Genomic DNA, 7,596 nt, shown 5'->3' with positions numbered 1-7,596 from the left:
AACTCCACAGGCGTCGCCCGCGTTGCGCAGACTTTGCAAAGGTCCAAGGCCTCAAGTCTCTGCTGAAGACAATCCGGCTGCATCAGCCACGGAAGATGAAGTCCCACAAGTTGCCACTCCACTGTCCCACCAAGAAGCAGTTCTCAAGGAGAACGTGCTTGAAAATCTTGCGGCTGCCACAACCACAAATGAAGCTAATGTGGATCCCTCCCCAACGGAAAAAGAAGACAACAAAGCCACCGATCCCGTCACTTCTGTTCCTGAGTCTGCTACCGGTCCACAGTTCGACTATCATGTTGAGCACATGCCTCAGGTACAGAAGCCAATCCCAAGATTGCCAAGGTTCCCAGGTCCTGCATCAGCACCTGGCTCCTTCAATATCAATGGCTTCAGGGCAGACAACACATTCTTCGATAGCTCCAGGAACCCCTACTCAAGGGAAAGGATATCATCTGATCGGTTCTGGAGCTATCCTCAGCGAAGCTATTACTCATGCATTCTTTACAACCAAGGTCGCATCTTCCCACACAAGCGCCTTGACATTGAAGCCATAGCTGGTCTGCCTTGTCTGGAAGAAGCTTTGGATTGCTTCAAGGAAGTTGGACTGCTGCCGTTCGTTACTGACCAAGAGCATTGGAATGAAGAGCTGCTGCTCCAATTCTATGCCACACTTCATATCCGCGGGTACAACAGAGATCCGAAGACTTGGTTCCTGGAGTGGATGACTGGAAATGTTCATCATGAAGCCAATGCATTTGACATCATTGAGCTCACTGGTTTTCCCACTCCTGGTGATCTCTACGAGCATGGCTGTCAGCTGCATAGTGAAGCTATTGAGAGCATCTTTAAGAGGCCGGAACCTGATATGAGTCAGATGCTCAGCATGATGAAGCCATTGCCCCAAGATGCTGCTTATCCAACAGAGTTCTTCGTTGAAGACCTTGAGTATCTGCCACGAACCATCTATCACATCGTCAGGCGAACTCTCTGGCCCATCAAAGGGCACTCTCCAAATGCCAAGCTTGAGGGTGCAATGAAGACTTTGGTCTTCTATATTCTTCATGGAAAATGCTTCTATGCGCAGGACTTATTCATCCGCCAACTTGCTGCATCGGGCTCTGATCTGTTTGGCTTGAAGTTCTACACTCCATGGGTAATGCGGCTAATTAAATTTCACTCCGATATCTCATATCAGCCATCTGCTCGCAATCATAGGATTTTTCTGCCTGATGTGGATATCTCTACTAAAGCCATCTATCCTGAGCCTGCAAAGGAACCTCTAAGTCTTCAGAATGCAGAGCATCAGAGTTTCTCATAGAACATTGAAGGAGTTGAAGCAGTCACTCGGGTGTATCCTTTAGCTGGCACTACACGTGCACCACACCCTGCGTCTACTGAAGCCACTGATAGTACAACTGCTCCAAGACCCAAGAAGCGCACTCGTGTTCTCAACGACTGAGAGCTTCTTGTGGCTCTTCATCAGAAACAGGATAGGCATCATGACTGGCTGAAGCGTCAGATGAAAACCTCTTGGTGGAAGTTAATCGCATTCGCAATCTTGCCTCCAAGAATGCTTTCGTTGCCCATGAAACCTGTCGCCGTACATGGAAAGGGCTAACTATGATGTGTTCTGAAGATGATCTCCAAGAGGATGGCTTCACTGAGCGATTCAAGTTTGACTCCACACCTCCTCGAAGAGCTGTGCTGCTAGGAACTCCACCCCTTGAAGACTCTGAGTTCTCTTCATCTGCTGCAACAGTGACTGCCAGAGTTATCGAGGATGAAGATGATGCTACTTCACCACCACCTCCTTCAGCACGCGTCAACTCTGCTCCAAGCTCTTCAGCACCGCCAAACACCACCAACGACCCTGCTACTTCACCTACTCCGCATGGGAACGAGTAGATGCTCTATGTCTTCAAACCATTTTGGTCCTTACTGACAAAAGGGGAAGAAGCATATGAGGTTGATAGTCTTCAAGCGGGTCCATATGGGCGGGTGCTTTATATTTTGCTTCGTGCTTACAACTCTCGTTTTGCTACATTTGGTTCTTTGAGTTGTAACACTTAAACTCGATGGTCATCTGCTACTTATCTGCCACTTTGTTTTGTGATGATAAATTCCGCATGTGCGACGATAAATTCTGCACTTAGATCATTCTGCAGACGTCCATTTTCCATTATGCATGTCATTATCTTCATATACTTTCACATGCATAGTGGATTGTCATCATAAGTTGAAGTGGATCTCCACAAGTACAACCTGCCATGTGCATTTGCATTCCAAAAGCAAATTACCTATATGCACATCTTCAGGGGGAGCCCTTGCAACTTATGAAGACAATTCCTTATCCTTTACAATTTCACAGATTATAATCCCCGTTGAAAACTTCAACTAGTTTGTCATCAATCACCAAAAAGGGGGAGATTGTAAGTGCATCTAGTGCCACCCCTAGTTGGTTTTGGAGTATTGACGACAAACCTAGTTGAGGGACTAATGTGTTTGTGAGAATTGCAGGATAACACAGGTAGAAGTCCCTCATTGATTCGGTTTTCCTACCAGAGATGACCCCTAAAAATGTATGAAGACATTGAAGTCAAAGGTGGTATATGAAGATATTCACATTTGAAGACTATGACAAGAGAAGACACCACATGAAGCCTATGGAGCTCGAAGACTTAGATCTTTCGTAGTTATTTTTCTTTTGTGTTGAGTCATAGGAACCACCGTACTGTTAAGTGGGGTCCAAGAGAACCAGTCAGACTGACTGAAGTGATGCCTAACCAAAAACCTATGTCTTCGAGTGAAGACTATGAGAGCGAATCTTGTCCAGAGTCGGACAAGTCAGCTTTGCTTGTAGCCCAAGTAAAGTTGCCGTGTGAGTTTGAAATCTCACCGTTGGAACACGTGTCAGTTCCTTAGTGACCCAGGGTCATTTTGGACAAATCAGGTCAGGTTGCCAAGTGGCTATAAATAGCCCACCCCCCACAACCATAAACGGTTGGCTGCTCAGATTGAGAGTACGGCTTTTGTCGTTTGAGAGCAACCCACCTCGAAGCCTTTGAGAGAGAATTCCTTGCGAGGATAAAGCCCTAACCACCCAGAGCCAGAGAGATTTGGGCATCACTTAAGTCTTCTTGTCTGTGTGATCTGAAGACTTATTACACTTGAGGACTGTGCATCCTCCAGCCGGTTAGGCGTCGCGTTCTGAGCATCCAAGAGACATTGTGGATTGCTGGTGAACGAAGTCTGTGAAGGTTTGGGAGTCTACCTTGAAGACTTACCAGAGTGATTGGGCGAGGTCTGTGTGACCTTAGCTCAAGGGGAATACGGTGAGGGCTGGGTGTCTTGAGCTGCGTGTTCAGGACTGGGTGTCCGGGACTGTGTGTCCTAAGGTTTGAATACCTAGCCGCCCCAACCAGACGTACAGTTGTCACATCAACTGGAACTGGTCCAACAAATCATTGTCTTCAACGAGTCATTGGTTTCATCTTCCCTTCCCTTTACTTACTATTGCTCCTTGTGAAGTCATTGTATGTTTGCACTATCTTTTGTCTTCACTGAGTGACTGCATGTTCTGTATGGCTTCATAATATCTTCCTACCTGATCCTTACTACATTGCTGCTATTAAGTCATTGTGCTTTCACTTCATTGAATACTTGACTATGGCTTGTCTAGTGTAGTCTACCTTCCGCTGCATGGTAATAGGTTTATTTCTATCGTTTGTCTTCATAACTTCCACGTTTTAAAGACTTTCATAAAAATTGCCTATTCACCCCCCCCTCTAGTCGATATAACGCACTTTCAAATGCGAGAGTTCCAGTGAGAGGTCGCGTCGCTCCGAGCCGACATAAATGCAGCATCTGTGCTCTGGAGCGGCGCTGACCACTTCTGGCGGGAGACATGGGAAAGAGGAGGGTTTGGGTGAGCCATGGCAGATAGAATCGTGGGTGGCAGATGTCCGGACGCCCGCAAAGCCTGTAGTTTATTTTTGGATTGCGGGAGAAAGTAAGTTCGGACCTGTCGGCGGACCGACACGGACCGGCAAAACACGCCCGGACCATGAGGTCTGGATGGTTGCCGGCTTTTTTAGGGTCGGCGTTGGAGATGCCCTTACATACTCTTCGAGAGTTTAATAATTCATTTAAAGCATTTTATCAAATTATCAAAAGATTTGAATTCTAATTATTTTTTAAACAAAATGAATTCTAGTGATTTTGGGAATGTAGTTTTTTTAATGGAAGGTTTGTTATATTTGGAAGATTATATTTCATTCACAATATTTTTTACACTATTAAGTGTTGACCCGAACGCAAGAAATATTAATGGCTGACAAAAACAATATTGGGGCCTAGCGACCGACACGTAACACCCATCAAACCATCACCATTCATCTCCACTGAGATGCATCTGCATCCATCTCCCTTCTCTCGCTCCATCTTTCTCACATCCAAAAAAGCACCGAGAGAGCTATCTCCTTCCTTCGTGGCCCTTATCCACGACGCTGCTCCTCGTCCATCGTCACCCAGAACCCAGCAGCGCTGCTCTCTTATCTTCTCCGCCCCGCCCCCAGTTCCCTCCTACGCCTACGCGCCCGTGCTCAAGCCAAAGACAGCCACCCCAGTCGCCGTGTGTTCCTCTCTTCTCCCCCCTCCACAACCAAACAAGCACGGATCGAGCGTGCGTGCCTCTGAACTTGGCGACCACATACCTCTCCGCGCCGACGCTCCACTCCTAGATGTGCGGCCGCGGGGGTCTCCGGCCTAGGCCAGGAGAGGAGGACGTCGGGGCCGGCGAGGGACGGGGTCAGGCCGGTGTGCACAGTAGCTAGGAGGCAAAGTAGGACTGGGTCACGCCGAGATCTAGCCTCGTGGCTCCCCCGCTCCTCTCTCCCGCTCTTTGGCACATCGCGGGTCCGTCGAGCGAACCGCCGGTGGCAGTGCTGTCCGTCCCCTTTCTTCCTCTGCTCTGACGCCCAGACTTGCCTTGCTTGGGTCCGTCGAGCGAAGCGCCGGTGGTGGCGGTGTCCGTCGTGCACGACGTGCTGCCGGCCGGTGCCCCTTTCTTCCTCTGCTCTGACGCCCGGCCCGGGCTTGCCCTGCTTGGGTCCGTCGAGCGAAGCGCCGGTGGCGGCGGTGTCCGTCGTGCACGACGTGCTACCGGCCAGTGCCCCTTTCTTCCTCTGCTCTGACGCCCGGCCCGGGCTTGCCCTGCTTGGGTCCGTCGAGCGAAGCGCCGGTGGCGGCGGTGTCCGTCGTGCACGACGTGCTACCGGCCAGTGCCCCTTTCTTCCTCTGCTCTGACGCCCGGCCCGGGCTTGCCCTGCTTGGGTCCGTCGAGCGAAGCGCCGGTGGCGGCGGTGTCCGTCGTGCACGACGTGCTACCGGCTGGTGCCCCTTTCTTCCTCTGCTCTGACGCCCGGCCCGGGCTTGCCTTGCTTGGGCCCTTTCATTCTGTTCGCTCCTTTCGGTCACCTCGAGCTCCCACGCATCTCTCTCTCTTTCTAGCTGCACATGCTGCCATGGCCGCGCCTTGGATCCTCCTCTTTGCGACGCGTCGTGGCGCTGTTGCCGCTTCTCTGCTACTGATCCTCAGCCGCTGAGCGCTGCCTCCCGCTCGTCCTCTGCTGCTGTAATAAAAATAAAAAAGACGAAATGTTTTTTTGGACTAACTAAAGTAGGGACGGTGGCTTTAAATCCTAAAAATCACAGGGGCCTTTGTGTAAAAGGACACGACAGTGAATCCGAGAGACTCAACCCGTGTTTTATTATTATACTATATAGTACATATGCCCGTGCGTTGCAACGGGAGAAAAATTGGACATGTCCTCAAATTAAGTGAAAATTGTATGTGCAAAGTTCTATTATTATACTATATAGTACATATGCCCGTGCGTTGCAACGGGAGAAAAATTGGACATGTCCTCAAATTAAGTGAAAATTGTATGTGCAAACACAGTTGTTCTTCACTACAAGGAAAGCGTTAATTGTTATGTCCATTATTTAAAAGTGTGCTATCCATTACAAAATGGTATTTGGTATATCTTTTTCAATAAGAACGTGTGTTAATTGAATATGTAGTATAAGGTTAGATTACCTCGACCCATATTTACTCAGGCTTGTACAATACTCAGAAAATTTAGTGTACTGTATGACAATCATGAAACCACACCGAACCAGGACCATGGTCCAAAATGTCACTATCATCTATAATCAATTGAACACCGACACTAAAAAGGATAGTGGTTCTAAAATTCTAAAGAAAATTTGGATCCTCTACCAAATCTGTCAAGACTCCCTGAAAATAAACCTCCTCAAAGAAGAAGATGAGAAGGAGAGAAATACACAGTTACAAGCCAAAGCTTGATGACACAGCCAACATTAGATGCTTGCTCAAGGTTTCCAACAGATTTTCCCGAGGAAGAGGAGCTCCAAGAACAAACTCAACAAGCTCAAGCAATGACAGCAGGTCCCTATTCCTTGCTGGGTGTTTATCTCTTAATTGGGAGTTTATCTAAATGATTGAATTCTAATCAGGGATCAGGACTGGCTCTACTATCTGCAGGCAAGAATATGATGTTAGCTTGCTAATGTTCAGGGGAAGAGAGTAGCACCTAACCCTAGAATTATGATCGGTTAGCTCCCAAACTTGAGAATCATGTGTGCACTGGCAGCAGCAAGAGGATGTTTCAAAGGTATGTTTACTGGGCATGCCTATTGACCATAATGCAAATAAAGTTCTGCTTCATCGCAGTTTGGACTACACAATAAGTGCAGAATGCAGCTCTTTAGTGTTTTTACATGTCTTTAATGGCACTGATTATCTTTCTGGTCATTAGTTTACCGAGTAAAATTTATTATTGACTTACTTTGGTTGATATATTTGACAAAACTATCTGGAACTTTTCTGTTGGTTCTTGAGCCGGCAACATGACCAGCCTCGACGACTTTGCTGAAGGCACCATTGAACCAGCTTGTTCCAGCAGACACATATCAACAAGTAAAGGAAATAAGGGCAAAGGATCAGCCATACTGATAAAGGACATCATATGTTACTCCAAAGGTGCAAATATGTTACAAAGGTCTACATTTCATCAAGATACATTAAAACTTGATCACCAGATGATATAAAACACACACACATATTGAGTAATTCAACTGTAGCAAAAGCTTGTAAAAGAAGAGACCCGTTGGTTTTCACAGCAGAGCCTGTATCATTTAGCTTGCGCTCTACAGTTAGCAAATCAGCCATTGTTTTGTCAGAAATATGGAACCTTTAGATTCAGATCGGATAAGTAACAACGACAGTCAACCAAATAACACTTGTAACTAAATTACGCAGACTAACCTGAAACTGCTTTTTAGATGAGCTAACCTGAAACTTTTAAGCGGACCTGAAACTAACCTGAAAGGCAAGAGATATGGGGTGGAGCTGGTGGCGTGGAGGTTGGGCCTGATCCTACCTTGGAGGGACAAGACGACCGGACGAGCTCTCCTCACTCCGCCGCAGTCGGCGTCGTGCTTCTGTGACTCCGCTCCACGAGCGCGGCGTGGTGTGGCCGATGTAGGAGAGGAGACGGGATGGAGGTGGGGGGA

The sequence above is a fragment of the Triticum urartu genome, chromosome 2 (genome assembly GCF_003073215.2).
Source record: "Triticum urartu cultivar G1812 chromosome 2, Tu2.1, whole genome shotgun sequence".
NCBI lineage: Eukaryota > Viridiplantae > Streptophyta > Magnoliopsida > Poales > Poaceae > Triticum > Triticum urartu.
This window is presented reverse-complemented; position numbering follows the sequence as displayed.